Consider the following 26,764-nt stretch of genomic DNA (forward strand, 5'->3'; position numbering starts at 1 on the left):
CATTCAGGTCCTTTATCCATTTTGAGTTTATTTTTGTGAATGGTGTGAGAAAGTGGTCTAGTTTCAACCTTCTGCATGTTGCTGTCCAGTTCTCCCAGCACCATTTGTTAAAGAGACTGTCTTTTTTCCATTGGATGTTCTTTCCTGCTTTGTCAAAGATGAGTTGGCCATACGTTTGTGGGTCTAGTTCTGGGGTTTCTATTCTATTCCATTGGTCTATGTGTCTGTTTTTATGCCAATACCATGCTGTCTTGATGATGACAGCTTTGTAGTAGAGGCTAAAGTCTGGGATTGTGATGCCTCCTGCTTTGGTCTTCTTCTTCAAAATTACTTTGGCTATTCGGGGCCTTTTGTGGTTCCATATGAATCTTAGGATTGCTTGTTCTAGTTTCGAGAAGAATGCTGGTGCAATTTTGATTGGGATTGCATTGAATGTGTAGATAGCTTTGGGTAGTATTGACATTTTGACAATATTTATTCTTCCAATCCATGAGCAGGGAATGTCTTTCCATTTCTTTATATCTTCTTCAATTACCTGCATAAGCTTTCTATAGTTTTCAGCATACAGATCTTTTACATCTTTGGTTAGATTTATTCCTAGGTATTTTATGCTTCTTGGTGCAATTGTGAATGGGATCAGTTTCTTCATTTGTCTTTCTGTTGCTTCATTGTTAGTGTATAAGAATGCAACTGATTTCTGCACATTGATTTTGTATCCTGCAACTTTGCTGAATTCATGTATCAGTTCTAGCAGACTTTTGGTGGAGTCTATCGGATTTTCCATGTATAATATCATGTCATCTGCAAAAAGCGAAAGCTTGACTTCATCTTTGCCAATTTTGATGCCTTTGATTTCCTTTTGTTGTCTGATTGCTGATGCTAGAACTTCCAGCACTATATTAAACAGCAGCGGTGACAGTGGGCATCCCTGTCGTGTTCCTGATCTCAGGGAAAAAGCTCTCAGTTTTTCCCCGTTGAGGATGATGTTAGCTGTGGGCTTTTCATAAATGGCCTTTATGATCTTTAAGTATGTTCCTTCTATCCCGACTTTCTCAAGGGTTTTTATTAAGAAAGGGTGCTGGATTTTGTCAAAGGCCTTTTCTGCATCGATTGACAGGATCATATGGTTCTTCTCTTTTTTTTTGTTAATGTGATGTATCACGTTGATCGATTTGCGAATGTTGAACCAGCCCTGCATCCCAGGAATGAATCCCACTTGATCATGGTGAATAATTCTTTTTATATGCTGTTGAATTCGATTTGCTAGTATCTTATTAAGAATTTTTGCATCCATATTCATCAGGGATATTGGCCTGTAGTTCTCTTTTTTTACTGGGTCTCTGTCTGGTTTAGGAATCAAAGTAATACTGGCTTCATAGAATGAGTCTGGAAGTTTTCCTTCCCTTTCTATTTCTTGGAATAGTTTGAGAAGGATAGGTATTATCTCTGCTTTAAATGTCTGGTAGAACTCCCCTGGGAAGCCATCTGGTCCTGGACTCTTATTTGTTGGGAGATTTTTGATAACCGATTCAATTTCTTCGCTGGTTATGGGTCTGTTCAAGCTTTCTATTTCCTCCTGATTGAGTTTTGGAAGAGTGTGGGTGTTTAGAAATTTGTCCATTTCTTCCAGGTTGTCCAATTTGCTGGCATATAATTTTTCATAGTATTCCCTGATAATTGTTTGTATCTCTGAGGGATTGGTTGTAATCATTCCATTTTCATTCATGATTTTATCTATTTGGGTCATCTCCCTTTTCTTTTTGAGAAGCCTGGCTAGAGGTTTGTCAATTTTGTTTATTTTTTCAAAAAACCAACTCTTGGTTTCGTTGATCTGCTCTACAGTTTTTTTAGATTCTATATTGTTTATTTCTGCTCTGATCTTTATGATTTCTCTTCTTCTGCTGGGTTTAGGCTGCCTTTGCTGTTCTGCTTCTATTTCCTTTAGGTGTGCTGTTAGATTTTGTATTTGGGATTTTTCTTGTTTCTTGAGATAGGCCTGGATTGCAATGTATTTTCCTCTCAGGACTGCCTTCGCTGCATCCCAAAGCGTTTGGATTGTTGTATTTTCATTTTCGTTTGTTTCCATATATATTTTAATTTCTTCTCTAATTGCCTGGTTGACCCACTCATTCGTTAGTAGGGTGTTCTTTAACCTCCATGCTTTTGGAGGTTTTCCAGACTTTTTCCTGTGGTTGATTTCAAGCTTCATAGCATTGTGGTCTGAAAGTATGCATGGTATAATTTCAATTCTTGTAAACTTATGAAGGGCTGTTTTGTGACCCAGTATATGATCTATCTTGGAGAATGTTCCATGTGCACTCGAGAAGAAAGTATATTCTGTTGCTTTGGGATGCAGAGTTCTAAATATATCTGTCAAGTCCATCTGATCCAATGTATCATTCAGGGCCCTTGTTTCTTTATTGACTGTGTGTCTAGATGATCTATCCATTTCTGTAAGTGGGGTGTTAAAGTCCCCTGCAATGACCACATTCTTATCAATAAGGTTGCTTATGTTTATGAGTAATTGTTTTATATATCTGGGGGCTCGGGTATTTGGCGCATAGACATTTATAATAGTTAGCTCTTCCTGGTGGATAGACCCTGTGATTATTATATAATGCCCTTCTTCATCTCTTGTTACAGCCTTTAATTTAAAGTCTAGTTTGTCTGATATAAGTATGGCTACTCCAGCTTTCTTTTGGCTTCCAGGAGCATGATAGATAGTTCTCCATCCCCTCACTCTCAATCTAAAGGTGTCCTCAGATCTAAAATGAGTCTCTTGTAGACAGCAAATAGATGGGTCTTGTTTTTTTATCCATTCTGATACCCTATGTCTTTTAGTTGGCGCATTTAATCCATTTACATTCAGTGTTATTATAGAAAGATATGGGTTTAGAGTCATTGTGATGTCTGTATGTTTTATGCTTGTAGTGATGTCTCTGGTACTTTGTCTCACAGGATCCCCCTTAGGATCTCTTGTAGGGCTGGTTTCGTGGTGACAAATTCCTTCAGTTTTTGTTTGTTTGGGAAGACCTTTATCTCTCCTTCTATTCTAAATGACAGACTTGCTGGATAAAGGATTCTCGGCTGCATATTTTTTCTGTTTAGCACACTGTAGATATCGTGCCAAGCCTTTCTGGCCTGCCAAGTTTCAAAGGAGAGATCAGTCACGAGTCTTATAGGTCTCCCTTTATATGTGAGGGCACGTTTATCCCTTGCTGCTTTCAGAATTTTCTCTTTATCCTTGTATTTTGCCAGTTTCACTATGATATGTCGTGCAGAAGATCGATTCAAGTTACGTCTGAAGGGAGTTCTCTGTGCCTCTTGGATTTCAATGCCTTTTTCCTTCCCCAGGTCAGGGAAGTTCTCAGCTATAATTTGTTCAAGTACCCCTTCAGCACCTTTCCCTCTCTCTTCCTCCTCTGGGATACCAATTATGCGTATATTATTTTTTTTTAGTGTATCACTTAGTTCTCTAATTTTCCCCTCATACTCCTGGATTTTTTTTATCTCTCTTTCTTTCAGCTTCCTCTTTCTCCATAACTTTATCTTCTAGTTCACCTATTCTCTCCTCTGCCTCTTCAAGCCGAGCCGTCGTGGTTTCCATTTTGTTTTGCATTTCGTTTAAAGCGTTTTTCAGCTCCTCGTGACTGTTCCTTAGTCCCTCGATCTTTGTGGCAAGAGATTCTCTGCTGTCCTGTATACTGTTTTCAAGCCCAGCGATTAATTTTATGACTATTATTCTAAATTCACTTTCTGTTATATTATTTAAATCCTTTTTGATCAGTTCATTAGCTGTTGTTATTTCCTGGAGATTCTTCTGAGGGGAATTCTTCCGTTTGGTCATTTTGGAGAGTCCCTGGCGTGGTGAGGACCTGCAGGGCACTTCCCCTGTGCTGTGGTGTATAACTGGAGTTAGTGGGCGGCGCCGCAGTCCGACCCGATGTCTGCCCCCAGCCCACTGCTGGGGCCACAGTCAGACTGGTGTGTGCCTTCTCTTCCCCTCTCCTAGGGGCGGGATTCACTGTGGGGTGGCGTGTCCCGTCTGGGCTACTTGCACACTGCCAGGCTTGTGTTGCTGGGGATCTGGCGTATTAGCTGGGGTGGGTAGGCAAGGTGCACGGGGGCTGGAGGGGCAGGCTTAGCTCGCTTCTCCTTAGGTGATCCACTTCAGGAGGAGCCCTGTGGCAGCGGGAGGGAGTCAGATCCGCTGCCGGAGGTTTGGCTCCGCAGAAGCACAGAGTTGGGTGTTTGCGCGGAGCGAGCAAGTTCCCTGGCAGGAACTGGTTCCCTTTGGGATTTTGGCTGGGGGATGGGCGGGGGAGATGGCGCTGGCGAGCGCCTTTGTTCCCCGCCAAGCTGAGCTCTGTCGTCCGGGGGCTCAGCAGCTCTCCCTCCCTTTGTCTTCCAACCTTCCTGCTTTCTAAGCAGAGCTGTTAACTTATGACCTCCCAGACGCTAAGTCGCGCTTGCTGTGGGAACACAGTCCGTCCGGCCCCTCCGCTTTTGCCAGCCAGACTCGGGGGCTCTGCTTGGCCGGCGAGCCGCCCCTCCGCCCCGGCTCCCTCCCGCCAGTCCGTGGAGCGCGCACCGCCTCGCCGCCCTTCCTACCCTCTTCCGTGGGCCTCTAGTCTGCGCTTGACTCCTGAGACTCCCTTCTGCTAATCCTCTGGCGGTTTTCTGGGTTCTTTAGGCAGGTGTAGGTGGATTCTAAGTGATCGGCAGGACGCGCTGTGAGCCCCGTGTCCTCCTACGCCGCCATCTTCCCTGTCAGGAAGCCTTTATTTTCCTAGGGAAGTATTACAGCATAGAGGCCTTGGTTGTTTTATATACCAATTATAGTAAGACAAAAATAAAAAAAAAAAAAAAGTAAGAAGGTAATGTCTATTTTGACTTTTCTTTTTTTTTTTTTTTTTGGTCTAAAATCTAACAGGGCCATAGTGTATGTGTAATGCTCTCTCTCTGTAAATAGCATCAAATAAAATAGCCAATAATTTATGGTGGATATGATGGAGTTAGCCGTCACATTTAAAATTAGTTATTTTGTATATCCTTTGAAAATGGGCTCCTCAGCTTAGCTCTGTTTTTAAGCATAGCTTTCAACATATGCAGAAACTGAATCCTGAAGGATGATTGGAAGATAGCTACTCAGAGTTAGGTGTGGAAAAGCAGTGTGTGCAGTAGTAGCATGAGTGAACACATGAAAAGGCAAAAGGAAAACCACAGCCACTTTGTATTAATCAAATGATGAAGTGGGGGGGTGATTTTATGGTTATCAAAATCTTTCTATGACAATGTGTTCAGCTTCTTGGTTCTGAGCAATGGTATTTTTACTCCTTTCATACAAGTATGTAGAAAAGTCGTTTCTGAGATATCCCTAAGAGGCTGAAGAACACTACTTTCAAATGAAAGGAATATTCTCTAAAAACACAAGAGGAAAAAAAAAAGGTAAAATGTGAAAGAAACTGGTCAAAGATGGCAGAACTTTATCATGAAAACAAATATAACAAGGTGATTATAAAGTTGTGTGGCTAAATTGAGTTCAACTGTATTTTTGATTGTTTAGATGAGGTTCAAATTAACCTAAGTGAATAAAAATGTATAGAGGAGTTATTCTTCTGAGAAATGACAATGTATTCTAGAAAATAAGGGGACCGCAGTCTAAAATCAAAGAGTACTTTATCACAGTGACTTCAGTGAACTTTCATATTCAAGTTTCTGCAGTGCAGTATTTTTGTGTATTTGGATGTTAAAATGGGACTCATTCCTTCTCAGTTTAGCTGAGGCTCAAAGATAAAAGAGAACTAGAATAGGTACTTAGAAACCTCTCATCCTAAAACAAGCTGCTGGACAATATAGAGAGTATAAGCAGAAGCCGTGGAAACTGCTCCTGCCAGCTTCAGGGATCACTTATCTCACCTGTGAAGGAGCAAGTCTTCAAAGTCCATAGAGAGAATCACTCTGGATGGTGTTATTGGAACTGTATGCCTTCCCCAAGCTCCCTATCACCTCATACTCAGGAGAGGACCTTTCCATCCCACTTAGGAAAACTGTTTGGAGAACTGACCACCTGCTAGGGTAGTCAGTTAATTCTCACCACACTCTCTAAAGAAAAAATCTTTCTGAGCTGCCCCTATGTGACATACTGAGAAAAACGTTTGCACTGAGAAGGAACTACGATGCTTAGGTAAAAGTGAAGAAAATGTTCTCCAAAGATCAGCATTATCACTGGGAGATGGTCAGACTGAGCTTTCAATCAATCAATCAATCAGTAAAAAGATGGCCAGGAAAAACAAAGGGGGTGCATGCATTGAAGATAGTAGGAGTAGGGGGTAACTGCTGGAAGCCTAGATGCTGGCTGAAAAAGGGATCTTAAATGCCTAGTCAGAAAAGAGAAGAGCAAGCATTAGGATAAGATCTGAAAACAAACCAATAAAAAGAGAAAGCAACACAAAAGCAGAGGAGAGAAAGAGCAGCAATTTTGTGCTTCTACCTTGTGCAAGGGGAACCACTGTCAGATTATAATGTCACCACACATACCAGGGCATCCTCTCATCAGGGTGTTAGGGGGAGGAAAAGGCACAGAGTGAGGTCATAGGATGAAAGCAGACCACGCCCTTCCCAGGCTTTATATGTACAAGCCTGCACAAGTCCAAGCTATGGGAGATAAAAAAAAAAAAAAAATGGTAGACATTATTGAAGCTGAGAGAACTGATTGTTACAGTAGACACACATATTAATCTTTGAAGTAAGAATGTACTTGGGACAGGAAAGGACAGAGAAACTATAAGCCATGCTTGAAGTATCTTCCATCATCAGAAAAAGACCAAATCCAGGGATGGTCTTTGAAGGGACCTTGGCAAAAATAGCAATGCTTTATACAGATAAAATAGCTAGGAATAAACCTAACTAGAAATGTACCATATATAAATAAATAAAACTAAAATCCTTTTAAAATTTTTTAATGTTTATTTAGTTTTGAGAAAGAGACAGAACACAAATGGGGGAGGGGCAGAGAGAGGGGGAGACAGAGAATCCAAAGCAGGCTCCAGGCTCCAAGCTGTCAGCACAGAGCCCGACATGGGGCCCAAACCCATGAACCTTGAGATCATGATCTGAAATGAAGTTGGATGCTTAACCGACTGAGCCACCCAGGCACCCCAAGGAAACTAACATCCTTTTACAGGATACAAAGAAAGATTGAACAAATGTTCTTGAAGAGAAAGTATGAGTAATATAAAGATGTCAACTCTAACTTGTTTTAAATTTAGTATGATACAAATAATAATACCAATAGTTTTTTCACATTCTTTGGAGTTGGGACAGAACTAGATAAAGTGACTTGTAACTTCACTTGGAAAAACATATAAACAGATACAAATACACAAGAAATTTCAGAAAAAAAGAAAAAAGCAACAACCAGACTTAATAGATATTAAACCTTAAAACCCGGTAATAACTATGCTTCACTGACATATAATACAATAAAATTGTGTTTAGCTAGACAGATCAATAAGTAGAATGGAAAGTTAAAAAATAAATCCAAATGTAAATAAACCCAATTTACTATATGTTATGTGTGTCATCTCAAGTCAGTGGATAATTAATGTTGATCACTCAATTAATGGTATTGAGAAAACAAACCAGGGGCCGTTTGGAATAATCTAAAGGTAGATCTATTCTTTTTCATACTGAATATCACAGTGGATTTCTAGTGTCTCATACATTTAAGTACAAAAATAAAATGACATCATAAAAATACAGGACAAAAATATGAAAAACTGTTTTATAGCCTCTTAGGGGCTGAGACCTTTCTAACACTGATTCAAAATACAAAGCTATAAAAAAAATTTAGGGATAAATTTCACAACATAAAAATATCATATGCATGGCAAAATATCATAACCTAAATCCAAAAATAAATAACAAACTGAAAAAAAATTCGCAATTTAGATTACAAAGGATTAAATGTTTCCAGAAATAAGAAAAGGATTAATGAATCAGTAGAAAAATGAACCAAGGTTATGAATAGAAAATTCAAAGAAACAGAATTATAAATACTTTTTAAATATGACATGTTTCAACCTCAATAAGGAAATAAAGACTGTAATATCTTTTTTCTTTTATGCACATGACCAAAATACGTAAGTCTGGTAACACCGTGTTGTTGAGCCATAGGAGAATATCACCACTGAGAAAATAAAGTTGTAAAATTTCCCAAAGGAAATTTGAATAAATTCCTTAGATTTAAAATTCAAAGCACCTTTTGTCCCATAATTCAAATTTCTGGATTTTATCCTACACATACATTTTCACACATGTGAAATATTGCCTGTGTGTTTGCCCAACTGGAAACAGTGGGTGGAAGAGTTGTATCATACATCCATATATTTTCATTGATGGGAGAGAAACAACCTTTGCTTTATTTCACTATGAAGAGTATGTCTTCAAAAGCCAGCAGGAGTTTCAATCAAGGCCAAAACTTCAAAACTTTGAGCATATAGACATTTGTGCCACCCAGATAATCTACCTTTGTGTCCAACCCATGTCTCATTTCATCCCTCTTGCCATTTGGCAAAGGGCCTTTGCAGGATAGGTGTCTGATGATTTCCAATTCATCATAAATAGAAGTACAAAGTGCATTCGCAATATAGCTGTATTTATCACTCTTTATCACTGATGCTGTACTTAGATTGAAAATTAGATTGTTGTTGGGAATTGTCTACTCCCAGTGGAATGTAAGTTCCATGAGGGCAGGGATCTTTATAGATTTATTATTGATGTATTGTTATCAGGCCCAAGTTTGGCTGCCCTTCACTCAAAAGGCCATTACTCAGGAGATGAGGTTTTTTTTTTTTTTTTTTTTTAATGTTTATTTATTTTTGAGACAGAGACAGAGCATGAATGGGGGAGGGGCAGAGAGAGAGGGAGACACAGAATCGGAAGCAGGCTCCAGGCTCTGAGCCATCAGCCCAGAGCCTGACGTGGGGCTCGAACTCACGAACCGTGAGATCGTGACCTGAGCTGAAGTCGGACACTCAACCGACTGAGCCACCCAGGCGCCCCAAGAGATGAGTTTTTGATTGGAAAGGAATTTGAGCTTTATTTAAGAGGCCAGCAACCTGGGGGAAAGGTGCACTCCTGTCCAAAAGCCAGTCCAGGTCTCTGCCCGGCACAGGTTTTATTAAAGGGATTTAGGGTAGTTAATAAGCCAAGGGAGTGCAGTGGCTTGCAATGTGTCTTTTGTTTGTTTGTTTGTTTGTTTTGTTAGAGTTTTTGTGCTCACACAAGCAGTGGAGGGAGAGAGAGAGAATCTTAAGGAGGCTCCACGCCCAGTGCACATACTGATGCAGGGCTTGATCTCAAGACCCTGAGATCATAACCTGAGCTGAAATCAAGAGTCAGACACAACAGACAGCCACGCAGGAGCCCCCAACATATCTTGGTTACATGCAGACTCGATGATGCCAGCTACAAACGTTATCTTAGTGTTCTGGGGCTTTGTGAGGGGGTCAGTTCTTCATGATGTGCAGGAGAAGTACTCTGTTCTTTTGACAAAGGAGGGCCGGGTCTACAGATACACCAAGGGAGGTCAGTAAAATCTTTTGTGTGAACTAATAAAAAGAAAAACATTTTGCTAGGGCTAATCAGAAAGCTGCGGTGTCTTCAAACACACTTGCTGGCTTCTTTGGCCTGGGAAAGTTCTGGTCCTTCACTCCTCAAGGCAAGTGGTCTGCAAATCTCAGAGAAAATTAGTTCTGTTACAGATCAAGGGATTTAGGTCAGCAATTAAGGAGTGTGTTAACTTGAAGCAAGTTAACGCTTAAGACTGGTTGGAGCACAGTTACAGTGTTCCAGACACCTAGAACATAGTAGGCAATAAATATTTAAATGAATAAATGAAGCAAATATTATGTGATGGACTCTTTGATACTGTGTTTTCTTTTACTTGATGGACCTTTTTAAATTTAATTAAATATAATAAAATTATTTTATTTTATTTTATTTATCATTATTTAGAGAAAGAGCTGGAGCAGGAAAGGCGGGGAGAGGGAGGGAGGGAGGGAGAAGGAGAGGGAGAGAGAGGGAATCTGATGCGGGGCTCCATCCCATGACCCTGGGATCATGACTGAGCTGAAATTAAGAGTTGGATGCTCAGTCAACTGACCCATCCAGGCTGCACAGTGGACTTGTCCTCTTAATTTCTGTTTACTTGCTGGTTACTAGCACCCTAAACAGCCACTCTCTGATACCTGAGTCTTATTCAGGTCAGTTTTACATGGGTAAGTTTATTTTGAATATTTTATTATATTTCATATAAACTATATAAGACTATATAAGTCTCCCTTAAATGAACTTCTGAAAGCCTTTTTCCACAAATAAAATATCCTATTACGTTTTGTCTTTTGTCTTTTAATAAATTCATGGACATTTGTTAAAGCCCCAGATGTGTATAGATGAGGTTTAGCAACTATGTAGGATTTGTACAAACACTGCTTCTCAATTAATGCTAGTGAAGGCACAAAGATAAAAATTCTGATTTTTGCTGATTAGGACAGTAATTGAGGGCATGAAAAGTTCCCATGGACTAATATATATATATATATATATATATATATATATATATATATATATATATTTTATATTTATATATATATATTTATATATATATATATAAACAAAAATGTACTCTCTGGAACAGTAATAGCTCCCTCCATGCCCCTGTGCTCTACATTGTCATTGTAAATGTCTTTCTCCTAGTACACTCATTTATGGCTTCGGAGTCACTTGATCTCTTAGTAAATTATTTAAATAGCCCACCAAGTAGAACATGGGTTCTGTTAACAGTAAAGATTTAGAGGCAGATGAGATCAATACAAGGTCAAGCCTTTTGTACTGGAGTTAACTTGATCTCATATCTAGACAGTGTTATTGTCTTGAAGCCATTTAAGTAATAATTTCCTGTCTTCATGGAGACCTTGTTTGTTAGGAGGACTCTATTTTAATGGCCACATTAAGTTTGCTCTCCCTGTTTTTCAAGGATCTGTGGCATTTCATCTTTCAAAAAATGGCAGCTTTCAGTGATTAAAGATTAGTCCAACTTCATCCCTTCCAGTCTTTTACTGAAGGATGGGTACTAAATAAGTAATAATTAATAGAATAAACTCAGTGATGAAAGTGCCTTTGGGCATGCCCTGCTTCATTCTCTAACCACAATTTGTCAGTCAGAAAGCCTCTCTGCCTTGTTCTGATCCACCCCTTCCTTCTGGGTTAGAGGCCACTCTTCCTTACTTCCATAATGTACTCAGAATTACTCTATCCTAGCAGATAGATTGCACTGCGTTATAATAACCACTTAACTTCTCCATAACGTTCTACACTGAAAACTCCTTAAATACAGCATCTCCATCTTTCATTTCTACATCTTTGTGCCTAACACAAAATGTCACAAGTAGTAGAGGCTCCAAAATAGGGAATTGCTGAAAAAGGGATAAATCAATGAGTAAGACTTGTAATTAATTCTGGACATTTAAAATGTGTATAAATCACTGAACGCAAGAAGAAATAATGATAATTAGAGTCTCATATTTCTGCTCACATTTAACACCAAGCATGATTTTATTCATAGAAGTACATCGTATTTAAATATCAATTTCTTTATTTACCAAATAACTGTAGTAAAACTGCATTTGTATTTTATTTATTTGTGAAGACATTAATTCTCTTTGGTTTACATCATGAAATTCCTTTAGCAGCGTGGAGTTCTTTCTGTGTGGGTGTATGCTGTCAGATTCTGGGTGACAGTCTGTCCACACTGCATCCCAGCCTCAGGTACAGTTGCTGCAGTATTGCCATTGAAGGAAAAGTAAGTTCTGCTGAGAACCTCCTGTGTTTTTCACAAGAGATGAACTGTCATTTAAACACACTTCATTAGTGCTTTTAGCTTGTTGCAATTCAACTTAATATAATAAAACAGATAAAAAGGACTTACCATTTTTATTGAAGGATGACATCCAAGCACAGTAGTGTGCCAACCACAATTATAAATATCTACACATCCTCAAAACGTACACTTTTGTGGAAAATTACCAGCATCCCAGAAGCTCTTTGTGACCATTCCCAACCTGTACCCCTTCTGCCTGCCAAAAGAACCACTATCCCGATGTTTGACATCTTGGATTAATTTTTCTATTATTTGCAAAGTATTGACATGGTAGTATACTAATGTAGTATTTTATGTCTTACCTTTCTGCAAATTATAAACATGGAATTATACATTATGCATTCTTTTGCTTTCTTTTTCCTTCATGATGTTCACCCATGCTATTATGTGTTGTGGATACCAGTAGTTTGTTCATTAACGTTTCTGTAGAAGATCCTGTTATACAAATATTCCACAGTACATTTATCCATTCTATAGTTTATATGGACATTAGCATTTTTCCAGTTTGAGTCTGTTATAAATACTACTTCTAAATACATTCTTGTTCATGTTTTTTTCTTTTTAATATTTTTTTAACATTTATTCATTTTTGAGAGACAGAGAGAGACAGAGCATGAGCAGGGAAGGGGCAGAGAGATGGAGACACAGAATCTGAAACAGGCTTCAGGCTCTGAGCTGTCAGCACAGAGCCTGATGCAGAGCTCGAACTCACAAACTGCAAGATCCTGACCTGAACCAAAGTCGGACACTCAACTGACTGAACCACCCAGGCCCCCCTCATGTTTTTTTTCTTTTTAACATGTGCAAATACATCTTTTAGCTCTATACCAAGGAGCGCGCGCGTGTGTGTGTGTGATTATATTTATTTCATTCCTAAAATGAATTGAAGTTAACAGGTAAATGAAATGATGAAGCATGAAATAATCTTTCATATTGATTAAACTTGTGGAACAAATGTGTGAAAGATCCTAAGACTTTCCATTTGTTGACAAATAACTGAAAATCTGGCTAGATGAGTGGATGGTTATCTGTCCTTGGCATCCTGGATGAAAAATAAATATTAATTTAAGAAATACCGAGGAACAGATAAAAATATCTGTAGAAGACTCTGTTTTAGTGGTTCAGTGCTTAATGTATAACTTACTCTAAGACAAGATGTTCCTACTGTATTCATTATGAAGTTTGAGTCATCCACATATATTTTTTAATTTAAAAAGTTGTCCAAATTTTACAAATATGAAACCAAATCACAATGAACTTAAATTACTCAAAGTAGAAAAAACCTATTAAATAGAAGATGAAATATTTTATATGTCTATCTATTATAATAATAATTAGAACATCAGAACAATAACACAATACACACATATGTCAACATTTTATTAAAAATATGATTGAATAAATGACAAAAGTATTTCAAAGACAATGTGAACTGCCTGAGTTGGAAGAGAGGAAAGAAAATTACTATTGCCTTATAAAATTAAGTGATACTATATAGATTCGTACATTGGAAGTGGGCTTTTTGGCAAAGGTGGTGTTTTCCTAAAGTCAGAGATAATTCAACAAGGAATAGGCATTCCTTTATTCTGGAGATACACCAAATTGTACCACTCTCAATAAATACAAATCTGCTAATAAAGAAACCTCTTAGTCATTGTCTTTGAGCTTATAAGTCTTCTTCCACTTTCCACTCCCATGAGCTACAAAAAGACTTAGCAGTCTTTAAACACTTCTAGGCATTAGGAGAGATTGAAACTGCCTAAGAATTTTACTTCTATGAATGATTCTCCATAATGTTTGAAAATAAAAAAGGAAAAAAGGAAGACTTTTTAAAATATATTTAAAAAATGGAGATTTTATTTCTGATTTTTTTCAAGGAGACATCAAAGTTAAAAAGTAAATGAAGAAAAACAATAAAAATTATGGATACTTGAATAACTCTTGGAAGTTCTATTGTTTCCTTGTCTTAAGAATTAGTATTGGGGAAACATGCTCTGAAATATCCACTTTTTATTCTAATTTGAGGGGTGAATCTTAGATGATGTCTCCTTATGTGTGTCTCCCCAGATATTATGGTCCTGGACCAGCTGACCTGGGAGGAGAATCGATTAGCAAGGACAAGAGAACAAATAGTAAGCCAGAATTGTGATAAGTATATACCCCAAGGCTTTTAGAAATAATGTTTTGGGGTGCCTGGGTGGCTCAGCCAGTTAAGCATCTAACTCTTGATTTCTGCTCAGGTCATGATCCCATGGTTCGTGGGATCAAGCCCCTCACTGGGCTCTGTGTTGACAGTGTGGAGCCTGGTTGGGATTGTGTCTCTCCCTCTCTCTCTGCCCCTCCCCATCTCTCTCTCTCTCTCTCAAAATAAATAAACTTAAAATAAAAATAAATAATGTTTTGTTGAGTTCAGAGGGTGAGGAGGGACTAGAAACCAAGGGAAAAGATGAATAACATGGCAGAGTAGAATGCTGTGTTCTTACCACATGTACACACTCAAACAAAAATCAAAAACAAAGAGACACAAGGAGACATAAGGAAATATTGGGAGAGATTGGATATGTCTATTACTTTGATTGTGGTGATGGTATCATGGATGTTTGCATATGTCCAAACCCATCACATTGTATACATTAAGTGCGTGCAGTTCACTGTATATTATACCTCAGTAGAGCTGTTTTTTTTTTTTAAAGAAGTATTAGGATTTTTTTTGTTTTTGTTTTTGTTCTTTATTGCTGATTGAATTTCATTGCTAATAACTGGCATATTAAACTTTTCTATTTCTTTGCAATTCAGTTTTGGAAGGTTATATGTTTCTAGGAATTTGTCTATCTCTTCTAAGTTGTCCAATTTGTTGGCATATGGATTTTCATAATATTATCTTTGAATCCTTTGTATTTTTGTGGTGTCAGTTATTTCTCTTCCTTAATTTCTTTTTTTTAATTTATTTATTTATGGGGTACCTGAGTGGCTCAGTCGGTTAAGCATCCTACTGTTGAAATTGGCTCAGGTCATGATCTCACAGATCTGTTCATGAGATCGAGCCTAGCGTTGGGCTATGTGCTGACAGGGGGAAGCCTGCTTAGAATTTCTCTCTCTCTCTCTCTCTCTCTCTCTCTCTCTCTCTCTCTCTCTCTCCCTCCCCCTCCCTCCCTCCCTCCCCCCTCCCTCCCTCCCCTGTTCATGCATACCCATGCTCTGTCTCTCAAAAAAAAAAAATTTTACTTTGAAAGAGGGAGCAGGGGGAGTTTCAGAGATAGAGGGCGAAGGAGAGAAAATCCCAAGCAGAATCCGAGTTCAGCATAGAGCCCAACACAGGGCTCAAATTCACAAACCATGAGATCTTAACCTGAGCCGAAATCAAAAGTCAGAGGCTTAATCAACTGCACCACCCAGGTACCCGCTCCACCTTCATTTCTGATTTCATTTATTTGAGTCCTCTCTCTTCTGTTTCTAAATGGTCTGGGTAAAGGTTTATCAATTTTGTTGAGCTTTTCACAAAATTAGCTCCTGGTTTCATTGGTCTATTTTTTTTTTTTTAATTCTCTATTCCACTTATATCCGTCTAATCTTTAATATTTCCTTCCATCTACCATCTTTGGCATTTGTTCTTTGACTAGCTCTTTTAGGTGTAAGGTTAGGATGTTTATTTGAGTTTTGGTTTTGTTTTTCTTTTTCTTTTTGCTTCTTTAGGTAGCCTTGTTTAGTATAATCTTCCCCTATAGAATAGTTTTTGCTGCACCCCAAATATTTTTGGACTATTACGTTTTCATTTTCATTTGTCTCCATGTATTTTTTGATTTTCTCTTTGATTTCTTGGCTGACCCATTCATTGTTTAATAACATGTTGTTAAGTCTCCATATATTTGTAGTCTTTCAAGATTTTTGTGATTGATTTCTACTTTTACATTGTTGTGTCAGAAAAGATGTGTGATATGATTTTAATCTCTTGGAATTTATTGAGACCTGTTTTGTGACCTATTATGTGATCTATTCTGGAGGATGTTTTCTGCACACTTGAAAAGAATACATATTCTGCTGTTTTTGGATGGAATATTCTGAACAGATCTGTTAGGTTCATCCGGTCCAATATGTCATTCAAAGGCACTGTTTCCTTGTTGATTTTCTGCCTGAATGATCTACTGATGTAAGTTGGATGTTAAAGTTTCCTACTATTATTGAATTACTCTCAATTTCTTCCTTTATGTCTATTAATAATTGCTTTATGTATTTATGTGTTCCTACGTTGGGTGCTTAAATATTTACAATTGTTTTACCCTCTTGTTGAACTGTTCCCTTTAGCGTTATGTAGTGCCCTTCTTTGTCCCTTGTTACAGTCTTTGTTTTAAAGTCTATTTGTCCTATGTAAGTATTGCTACCCCGTCTTTCTTTCACTTCCATTTGCATGATAAATGTTTTTCTACTTCTTCACTTTTAATCTGCATGTATCTTTACATCTGATGTGAGTCTCTTGTAAGCAGTATATAGATGAGTCTTGCTTTTTTATCCATTTAGTCACCTTTACATTCAAAGTAATTATTGATAGGTATGTACTAATTGTCATTTTGTTACTTGTTTTATAGTTGTTTTTGTAATTCTTCTCTGTTCCTTTCTTTTCTTGCTCTCTTCAACAGCTTTCTTTAGTGATACACTTGTATTCCTTTCTCTATTTTTTGTATATCTATTATGGGTTTTTTATTAGTGGTTACCAGTAAGCTCAAATAATAACATTTTTTTTGCATATAACACTCTATGTTAATTTGATGGCTACTTAAGTTTAAACCCATTCTAAAAAGCACTAAAATTTTACTTCCTCCACCCAAGTTTTACAGGTATGCAGTCTTACCCTAGACATTTTTGTTTTGTGAGTCCCTTAACTGATTTTTACAGATACAATTGATTTTATAGCTTTTGTACTTTAACCTCTGAACTGATTTATAAGTGAATACAACTCCTATTGTGTTTGTGTTCGCCTATAAAATTATTTCCTTTCATAATGTTCTTACTCCTAATTATAACTTTTTCTTTCCACTCAAACAATTCCCTTTAACATTTCTTGTAAGGCTGGTTGAGTGGTGATGAATTCTTTTAACTTCTGTTACCTGGGAAACTCTTTATCTATCCTTCTATTCTGAATGATAGCCTTATTGAATACAGTATTCATGGCTGCAGATTTATTCCTTTCAGCGCTTTGAATACATCATGCCACTCTCTTCTGGCCTGCAGAGTTTCTTCTTAAAAATCAGTTGATAGCCTTATGGGTTACCCTTGTAGATAACAGCTTTTTTTTTTTCTTTTGCTGCTTTTAAAATTATCTCTTTATTACTACTTTTTGCCATTTTATTATGTGTCTTGGTATGGACCTCCTTGGATTGATTTTGTTGGGGGCTCTCTGTGTCTCCTGGATCTGGATATCTGTTTCCTTCCCTAGATTTGGGATGTTTTCACCTATTATTTCTTCAGATAAATTTTCTGTACCCTTTTCTCTCTATTCTCTTGGAATCCCTACAGTGTAAATATTGTCACACTTGATGCTTTGTCTATTCTCATTTCACATAATTTTTGTTTTTACTTTCACCTGCTCAGCCTGATTGCTTTCAATTGCTCTGTCTTCTAGGTCGCTTTCAATTGCTATGTCTTCTAGGTCACTGATCCATTCTTTTCCTTCCTCTAGTCTATTATTTATTCCATCTGGTGTATTTTTTTTATGTTTATTTACTTATCTTGAGAGAGAGAGAGAGAACACACACAATTTGGTGGGGAAGGGAGAGAGGGAGAGAGAGAGAGAATCCCAAGCAGTATCCACACTGTCAACACAGGGCCTGATGAGGGGCTCGAACCCACAAGTCACGTGATCATGACCTGAGTCAAAGTCTCGCACTTAACCAACTGAGCCATCCAGGTACACCCTGGTGCATTTTTAAGATCACTTATTGAGATCTTCATATCTGATTGTATTTTTTTTCCGTGTTTTCTCCTTAAGTGTCTTCATTGATGTCCTCCACTCTTTTCCCTAATGCAGTATTTTTTTACTGCATTACTTTAAATTACTTTAATTTAACTAAACTAAATTTAAACTAAATTACTTTAAATTCTCTATCAGGCATATTGCTTGTTTCTATCAGGCTATGTCTCTATCGGGCATATTGCTTGTCTCACTTAGGTCACTTGCTGTGATTTTGTTCTTGTTCTGGTCTTTCATTTGGGACATATTCTTCTCATTTTGTCTAGATCTTTGCATCTGATTCTCTGTGTTAGGAAAGTCAACTACATCTCCTGCTCTTGAAAGTAGTGCCTTATGAAGACGAGGTCCTGTAGCGCCCTGCAGTGCAGTGTCCCCTGTTCACCAGAACCGGCACTTCAGGGGTGATTCCTATGTGAGTTGCATGTGCCCTGCTGTTGTGGCTGAGCCACATTTTCTGTTAGTCCAGTCCTCTGCAATGCCTCTTTCTCTCTGTTGTGGGCAGTGCTTGGTCCCTTTTGTGTTGGTGGGCCAGTCTTGGGCTGCTTGGTCTTGAGTTGTGTAAGACCAGGCATTTGCCAGAGATGCAGTAGCACCTGACTGCAGGATTTGTCTCCTGAGAAGCTTTTGTTGGTAGGTGAGGCCTGTAGCAGAGCAGCTGTCTGTCCCCTGTCCACTGCTGGGGCCACAATTGGAGTGGTGTGTGTGATTTTCCATCCCTGTCCCTGGGACTGGAGTCCCTTCGGAGTAGTGCTGGCCCCTGTCAGGGCTGCTTGCGCACTGCCAGGCTTGTGGCACCTCTTTGGATGGGTCCCAGTCAAGAGCACGTTGGGGGGTGGTCAGGTCTGCCAAGAGCAAGGATCTGCAAAATGCATGGTGGTGGGGTGGTTCTGTTAGTAAGGTTTGCACTTGTCCTCTTGGGGAGGGGACCTAAATTTGCTAGGACTAAGTCCAGCCTAGCTAGAGGGGCAGATCTGCTAAAGTGTGGGGTGGGGGTGTAGGGTGTGTGGTGTTAGCAAGTAGCAGGTGTCTGGGCCTCGCTGGTTCCTTCACGTGGCTGGGCATTTATGCTGGTGGATGGGGGTGGGAAATGATGCCCACCAACTCCTTTGTTTCTGGAGAAGTCTCTCAGGGATCTCTGCTCCTTCAGCACACTCATGAGATTAGTAAAGAACTCTCCCTTCTGTATGCCGCTTACATTTTCCCTACTGCTACTTCTGTGCTGTATCTCCGTGGACTGCTTCTATGCCTCCTGGATCTTGATGTCTGTTTCCTTCCCCAGATTTGGGAATTTGTCAGCTATTATTTGTTCATATAAATTTCTGCCTTCTATTGTCACTCTTCTCTTTCGAAGATCTCTGTAATACAAAACAAAAGTCTAAGACCACATGACTTTACAAGTAAATTCTAACAAACATTTAAAGAGTTAATGCCTATTCTTCTTAAACTATCCCCCCCCCACAAAAAAAGAAGGAAAGAAAGAAAGAAGAAGAAGAGAAAGGAGAGCTTCGAAATTCGTTCTATGAGACAAGCATTGCCCTGATACCAAAACTAGATAAAGACACTATGAAAAAAAAATTATAGGTCAATATCCCTGATTAACATAGATGCAAAATTCTCAACAAAATATTAGTACACTGAATCAATAATACATTAAAAAAATCATTCACCATGATAAAGGGGGATTTATTCCAGGGATAGTGGTTCAGTATTTGCAAGCCAGTCACTGTGATAGACCACATCAAAAAGAGAAAGGATATAAACCTTATGATCATTTCAGTAGATGTAGAAAAAGCATTTGATATTGTACAACATCCATTCATGATGAAACCTTCAACAAAGTAGATTTAGAGCAAACATACCTCAACATAATAAAAGCCACTTATGAAAAACCCATAGCTAACATCATTGTCAATAATGAAAAACTGGTAACTTTTCTCATAAGGTCAGGAACAAGTCAGGGATGTCCACTCTCACTAGTTTTATTCACCATAGTACTGGAAGTCCTAGCCTAGCAATCAGACAAGAGAAGGACATGAAAGTCATCCAAATAAGTAAAGAAGAAGTAAAACTGTCACTATTTGCAGATGATATGATATTATATATAGAAAATTCTAGGAGTGCCTGGGTGGCTCAGTTGGTTAAGCGTCCTACTTTAGCTCAGGTCATGATCTGACGTTTCATGGGTTTGAGCCCGGTGTAGGGCTCTGTACTGACAGCTCAGAGCCTGGAGCCTGCTTCGGATTCTGTGTCTCCCTCTCTGTCTCTGCTCCTCCCCCCTTGTGTTCTGTCTCTCTCTCCCCCTCTCTCTCTCAAAACATTAAAAAAATATTTGTAAAGACTCCACCAAAAAAACTCTTTGGTAAATGAATTCAGTAAAGTTGCAGGATACAAAATTAACATACAGAAACCTGTTGAATCTCTATACACTAATAACGAAACAGCAGAAAGAGAAATTAAGAAAACAGTCCTATTTACAATTGTACCTGAAGCATGACTGACACTGTTTCTGTTGACATTTGCATTGGGTCATACACCGACCCTGAAATCTGTTCCTGGATTCTCTGTCTACCTTAGCATTCTAAATTCTACACTGAGAAGCTTAAAAAAATAAAATTAGAATGAAGAGGGAAAACAACGAGAATTGCAAAAAGTGGTAACTCATAGACTGTCAAAGGGACTATAAAAAATAAGACACAGTGTTCAAAAATTCATATAATCATGTGGTCTTTATATAAGTATGTGAATACATGAGTTATTGACATAAATAGGACTCAACTAGGTAAGATATACAAAAAGTGATGCTTTAAGCAGTAATTCCCAAATATGTGGCAAATTCCCTTTTTGTGGACCACCCTCCTTCAATAGTATAATTGAGTTATAGCTGAAGTGAATCAGATTTTTATGTTGCTTCCTCATTAGACAACCTTGGGCACATTTTTTAACCTTTTTGAGACTCAATTTCAGTATCTTTAAAATGACACTAAAATATGAATTACTGGTTTAAAAAAATTTAATAAAATACCATGTATAACATATGTATATCTACATTTAAATATGTAACATAAGCTTGGTGTTCAATCGATGAAAACTAAAATTGTAGTTTTAAACAAAAGGTTAAAAAGAAAGATAAATATTCCATTTTGAGCTAAGTCTGATTACAAATGCCAACTCCTGGACCTTTTCATCTTTCCCATTACTAATTGAATGAGTCCAGATTTGATTGCTATATGGTGACCAACATTCAAAATGAAAATTTTGAAGTATAGTAAGAAATAAAGCCCCTTCTATGCTCAAGCTTACATCTCTACATACATCATCACACAGTCAAATGTAAGCAGTTTATAATGATAAATGTGGGTGGCATTATCAGTGACAGCGTTTCTTTTTTTCCCTAAAGAAAACAAGGCTTGCACATTCAATCCCATCACAGACAGAAAGCTGACAACATCTAAGGCTAATTAAATACTTGTTTAACATAGTTTTCTTTAACCAATATCTCATTGCTGTGATCTTAATTCTATTCCCTGAAGTCATGAGGCACTTTCTTGAGTCTCTCTCCTCTCCTACCGTGCCATGTAAGAGTGGGAATAGCATGTGCAAAGATGTCTATCTGATGTCAATAATTTCATTTTAATGAGAAGTTTCTTGTCTTCCCATTTTTATTTGACAGGTGTGACACTATATTGCTGGAATTGAAATTAACCTTTACTTGTTTTTTCTTTTATTAATAAAGATATTTATGGGAACAGAGTATAAAGGATTTTATACATAGTAAAAACAAGGCATCACATCAATTAACTACTTGGACAAAGCGTCCATTTATTATACAAATTAAAATTCAGTGAAGAAGGCACATTTATTCTATTTATTGGGAGCTTTGTGCCAATGAGAGGAAAAACAAATCATCCTCCACAATAAATAGAAGTTTGACTTCTTGAAAAGTTAACATCTCAAGTGACAAAGAGGTACTTACATTTTACTGCCCAGAACAAACACAGCAACCCCACTATATATCTTCATGTTTTACTCTGCTAGACAAATAAACCTGGGGCTTCTTCGCAGATCCTAAATCTCTCATAGTAATATGTTTTCTTTCAAATGCATGGTATCGATATCTTTTAAACAGTCATTGTTTTCTACTTTTGTCTGCAAGATATACTTCCCTCGGTTAAGGATATAGCGGTCTTCTCTTTTCTCTCAATATCCCAAAGTCTCTTTTTCCATGTTCACTGACAAAATTCTTTGAGAGGATCTTAGGTTTTGCTCATGTGTAACTTTCAAGTTTGCAGTGTTAGGGATTATAGACATCATGGTCATCCAGTGGTTGACTGGTATGTATTCCCCATATTTCTTCCTGAAATACTGTTCTTATGGAGGACGAGGACCTTTTAAAAAATTCTCACTCATGGTCTTGAGTGAAATAAGCACCCAAGTGCTTTCCAAATATTATTAAATCCTACAGCAAACATAACAAGGTGTGTTATGATACTATCAATTTTTAAAATGAGAAAACTAAGATTTAGGAAAGATAAATAGTTTACCAAATATGACACAAATAAGTGATAAAACTAGAACTTTAATGAAGCTCTGATTCTTAGAAAACATGGTGGTTCTCCCTCTTTATCAAAATATTCACTACTTAGAGTAGAGAGCCCAGAAATACAACCACACTCATATGGTCAACTAATCTTTGACAAAGGAGACAAGAATATGCAATAGGAAAAAGACAGTCTCTTCAACAAATGGTGTTGAAAAACTGAACAGCTATATGCAAAAGAATGAAATCGGGCCACTTTCTAACACCAGACACAAAAATAAACTCAAAATAGATTAAAGATCCAAATGTGAGGCCTGAAGCCATAAAAATCCTACAAAAGAGTACAGGCAATAATTTCTTTGACATTGGCCACAGCAACATTTTTCTAGGTAGGTCCCCTGTGGCAACGGAAACAAAAGCAAAAATAAACTATTGGGACTGCATCAAAATAAAAAGCCTTTGTAAGGCAGAGGAAACAATCAGCAAAACTAAAAGACAACCTACTGAATGAGAGAAGATATTTGCAAATAGCATATCTGATAAGGGGTTGGTATCCAAAATGTATAAAGAAATTATACAACTCAACAACAAAAAAGTAAATACTCCAATTTAAAAAAAATCTCAAATTCACATGGTTCAAATTTGCATGAAGTGCTGTTGGACTGTTTAAGAAACACTTTTACTTCAGTAGAATCATAGAGCAAAGCTACTCACAGGAAAGAAGGCAAATGGAAGCTACATGTCTAGTTACAGATGCCAGGCTTGTTCAGATTAGGAATAAATGGGTTTTAGCCAGGAAAAAAAAAAAATGGACAGGACACATGAACAGACACATCTCCGAAGAAGACATACAGATGGTGAACAGACACATGAAAAAATGGTCAACATCACTAATCATTGGGGAAATGCAAATCAAAACCACAATAAGATATGCCACACCTGTCAAAATGGCTAAAATTTAAAAAAAAATTAAAAACAAACAAACAAACCTGAGAAACAACTTGGGAGCAAGGATGTAGAGAAAAGAAACCCTTGCACACTACTGGTGGGAATGCAAACTGGTGCAGTCACTGTGGAAAATAGTATTGGGGTTCCTCAAAAAATTAACAAAAGAACTACCATATGATCCAGTAATCCACAACCGGGTAGTTACCAAAAAATCCAAAACACAAATTCAAAAAGATATATACACCCTATGTTTATTGAAGCATCACTTACAATAGCCAAATTATGGAAGCAGCCTAAGTGTCCATTGATAGATGAATGGGTAAAGAAGATGTGGCATATATACAGCAGAACATTACTCAGCCATAAAAAAGAATAAAATCTTGCCATTTGCAACAGCCTCGATGGACCTAGAGTATATAATGCTAAGTAAAATAAGTCAGAGAAAGACAAACACCATATGATTTCACTCATGTGTGGAATTAAAGAAGCAAAACAAATGAGTAAAGAAATAAGACAAACCAAGAAATAGATTCTTACCTACAGAGAGCAAACAGATGTTTACCTGAGGGGAGGTGTGTGGGGGAATGGGGTGAAGTAGGTGAAGAGGGTTAAGAGTACATTTATGGTGAGCACTGAGTAATGTATAGAATTGTTGAATCACTATATTGTACACCTGAGACTAATATAACACTGTATATTATACTGGAAATAAAATTTTAAGAAATAATAAACACATAAGTGTCAAACAGGAAAAGTACCCGCTATTTATTTGTAAGACATAGAGAAAATATTATCTTCCAAGCAACTGGTGTGAAAGGGCCTTTTTGGCAGAGAAAATGACTTTGATAACTGTCGAAGGGCAAAAAACTGCAAGAATTTTAAACCAGGAGGAAAAAGCCATCAACCTCAATAAAGAAAAGACAGGGCAAGCTAAAAAGCTGAGCAATGCTCAAGGGTGTGGGGGGTGGGAAGGAAGCTCCTGGCTGACGGAAGGACTGAACAGGGGTTTTGAGGGAAATACGAAGGACTCCTGAGTTTTCGGTGGTGTGTGTATACTTTATATCATCTTTAGTAAGTGTGCAGTGATTATTAGAGTGTACTCTGATGAAGAGAATTTTTTTATGAAAGCATGTGGAGAGCCGCCAAGTCCTGTGCAAGCATGGAATAGGACAACAGATGCTGTCCACGGGGGCAGCCAACTAGTGGGTAAGGTATCCAGTGCAGAAAGATGCTGAAAAGAAGCTAAAAGAGGAAAAGCATAACTTCTCCCACTGATGGCTTAAAAGGTAGTTGGAAATTGGAATGAAGTTTAGCATAAGCATTTAATACTTTAGCTGGATTGGCTAGTTATATTAGTAAAGGAGATGGATCTCTCAGGATACTAGAAGTGAATTAAAACCATGTCAGTAATATTTAAATAGCATTTATAACATTTAAAAAATTTTAAATACCTTAAATGATTATAGTAAGAACAAAGATGTATAGTTATGTATTTAGAAAAGATTAAAACTTTGTTTATATGGGGGCACCTGGGTGGCTCAGTCGGTTAAGCATCTGACTTCGGCTCAGGTTGTGATCTCATGGTTCATGGGTTTGAGCCCCCGTTGAGTTCTCTGTTGACACCTCAGAGCCTGGAGACTGCTCCAGATTCTGCGTCTTCTCCTCTCTCTACCTCTCCCTGCTCATGCTCTGTCTCTCTCTCTCTCTCTCTCTCAAAAATAAATAAAAATAAAAAAAAAATTGTTTCTATATTGTCCTTATATTACCAGAAACTGAGATACATGCGGATCCCATTGATTTGGGGACATAAGATTTGTTTTCCTATGAGAATAGCATCAGCTAGGATTGTTACACAAGGCCAAAATGGCCAAAAGTTTACCATAAGAGTGTAACAGAAATCTCAAGTGAGGTCCAACTCGAATTCTCTTTTACTTAAATAGATTTATTCTGTTCTCAGATTCAATGCTAGCAAATGCCTGAACACCTGCTATCTGTAGCTTACTCTGTTAGACACCACAGGAACAAAGGAGGTAAATGGGAAAGCTCTTCATGCTACAAGTTGCCACAAAAGAAGCAAGGCTCCTGAAAGTGCTTCCTGGAGTCATCTAAATGCAGAGTGTCTTCAATCTGAGCCCTCCTTGATACCATTCAAAGAATAGGTATGACGTGCGACAGACCTGCTGTCTGCCTAGATATAAAGAATCTAAACAAAAAGCAGGAATCTAAAGAAAAACTAAAAACACAAAGTAATTGTGACGGGGCTGACTTTTTTTTAAAGCCAATATGCTCTAACATTTACCGAGGTAATAGGAGTATTTTTGTGTTATTGTTGTGCTCTTTTATATTCTGTCATGAGAACACTTTTTCAGGGAATTATATCTAAAAATATATGATTATATTTTTCTTTATCACTCTAATGGCACATTTTGCACCAAAACAGAATATTTTTCCAAAAAAAAAGTAATAATAGATAATAATTTCCTTTGACAAGGACTATAATGAGAGCATAAAATGGAAGGGGGGAGTATACATTTATTCTTGTGACAGATATTTCAATGCACAGAAAATTGTGGACCATTAATCTATTTGTATGTATGTCAGGCTGTGGTTGGACTATCATGGAGCTCAAAGCGTGCCATATCCTCTATCAGTTTCTCTCTCTAGGAGGAAAATTATTTATCTGGTAGGATATGGAAGAATACAAATTGAAAGTGCACACGTAGCCTGCCGAACTTAGATGAAGACACATTTCTCTCAGCAATTCTGGAAGCACCCATTTTCAAGCATCATATGACACAATTACCATAATTAATTAGCTTTATGGGGCTGTGCTCAGCAGTCACCTGCTTTCAGAAGGAAATTAAAGTCAATGTTTCTGATAAGTTAAAGAATCATTATGAAAGTGGCTGAAATTATAAACCCTAGTGTTCTGATCATGTCAGGTTTTCCACAGAGAGGGAAAGAAATAAATATTTCTAGGAGTCACTAAACTTTCTATGGAAAAAAAAAGTTAAATGAACTGTGTAAGTACTTACCAGTCAACAAGATGACCGCAGATCAAGGATAACAATGTAGTTGAGGTCAGAACTTCCCTCAAACCTTTATGTGTATGCATTTTCTGTTTTTGTCATCACATTAATAGTAGATCTCTTTCCTATATCAGGTAGAAAAGAACTCTAGAACAACGTAAATAGATTAGATCTCATTTTTACTAACCTGTATGTTTCCGAGTAACTTTAAATTTTGAAAAAAAAAATATTTAAACAGTAAACCTACTTGGGGTGCCTGGGTGGCTCAGTTGGTTAAGCGTCTGACTTAGGTTCAGGTCATGATCTCATGGTTCGTGAGTTCGAGCCCCATCGGGCTCCGT

This window comes from Panthera pardus, unplaced genomic scaffold, assembly GCF_024362965.1.
Source record: "Panthera pardus isolate Hobbes unplaced genomic scaffold, ASM2436296v1 HiC_scaffold_10, whole genome shotgun sequence".
Taxonomy (NCBI): domain Eukaryota; kingdom Metazoa; phylum Chordata; class Mammalia; order Carnivora; family Felidae; genus Panthera; species Panthera pardus.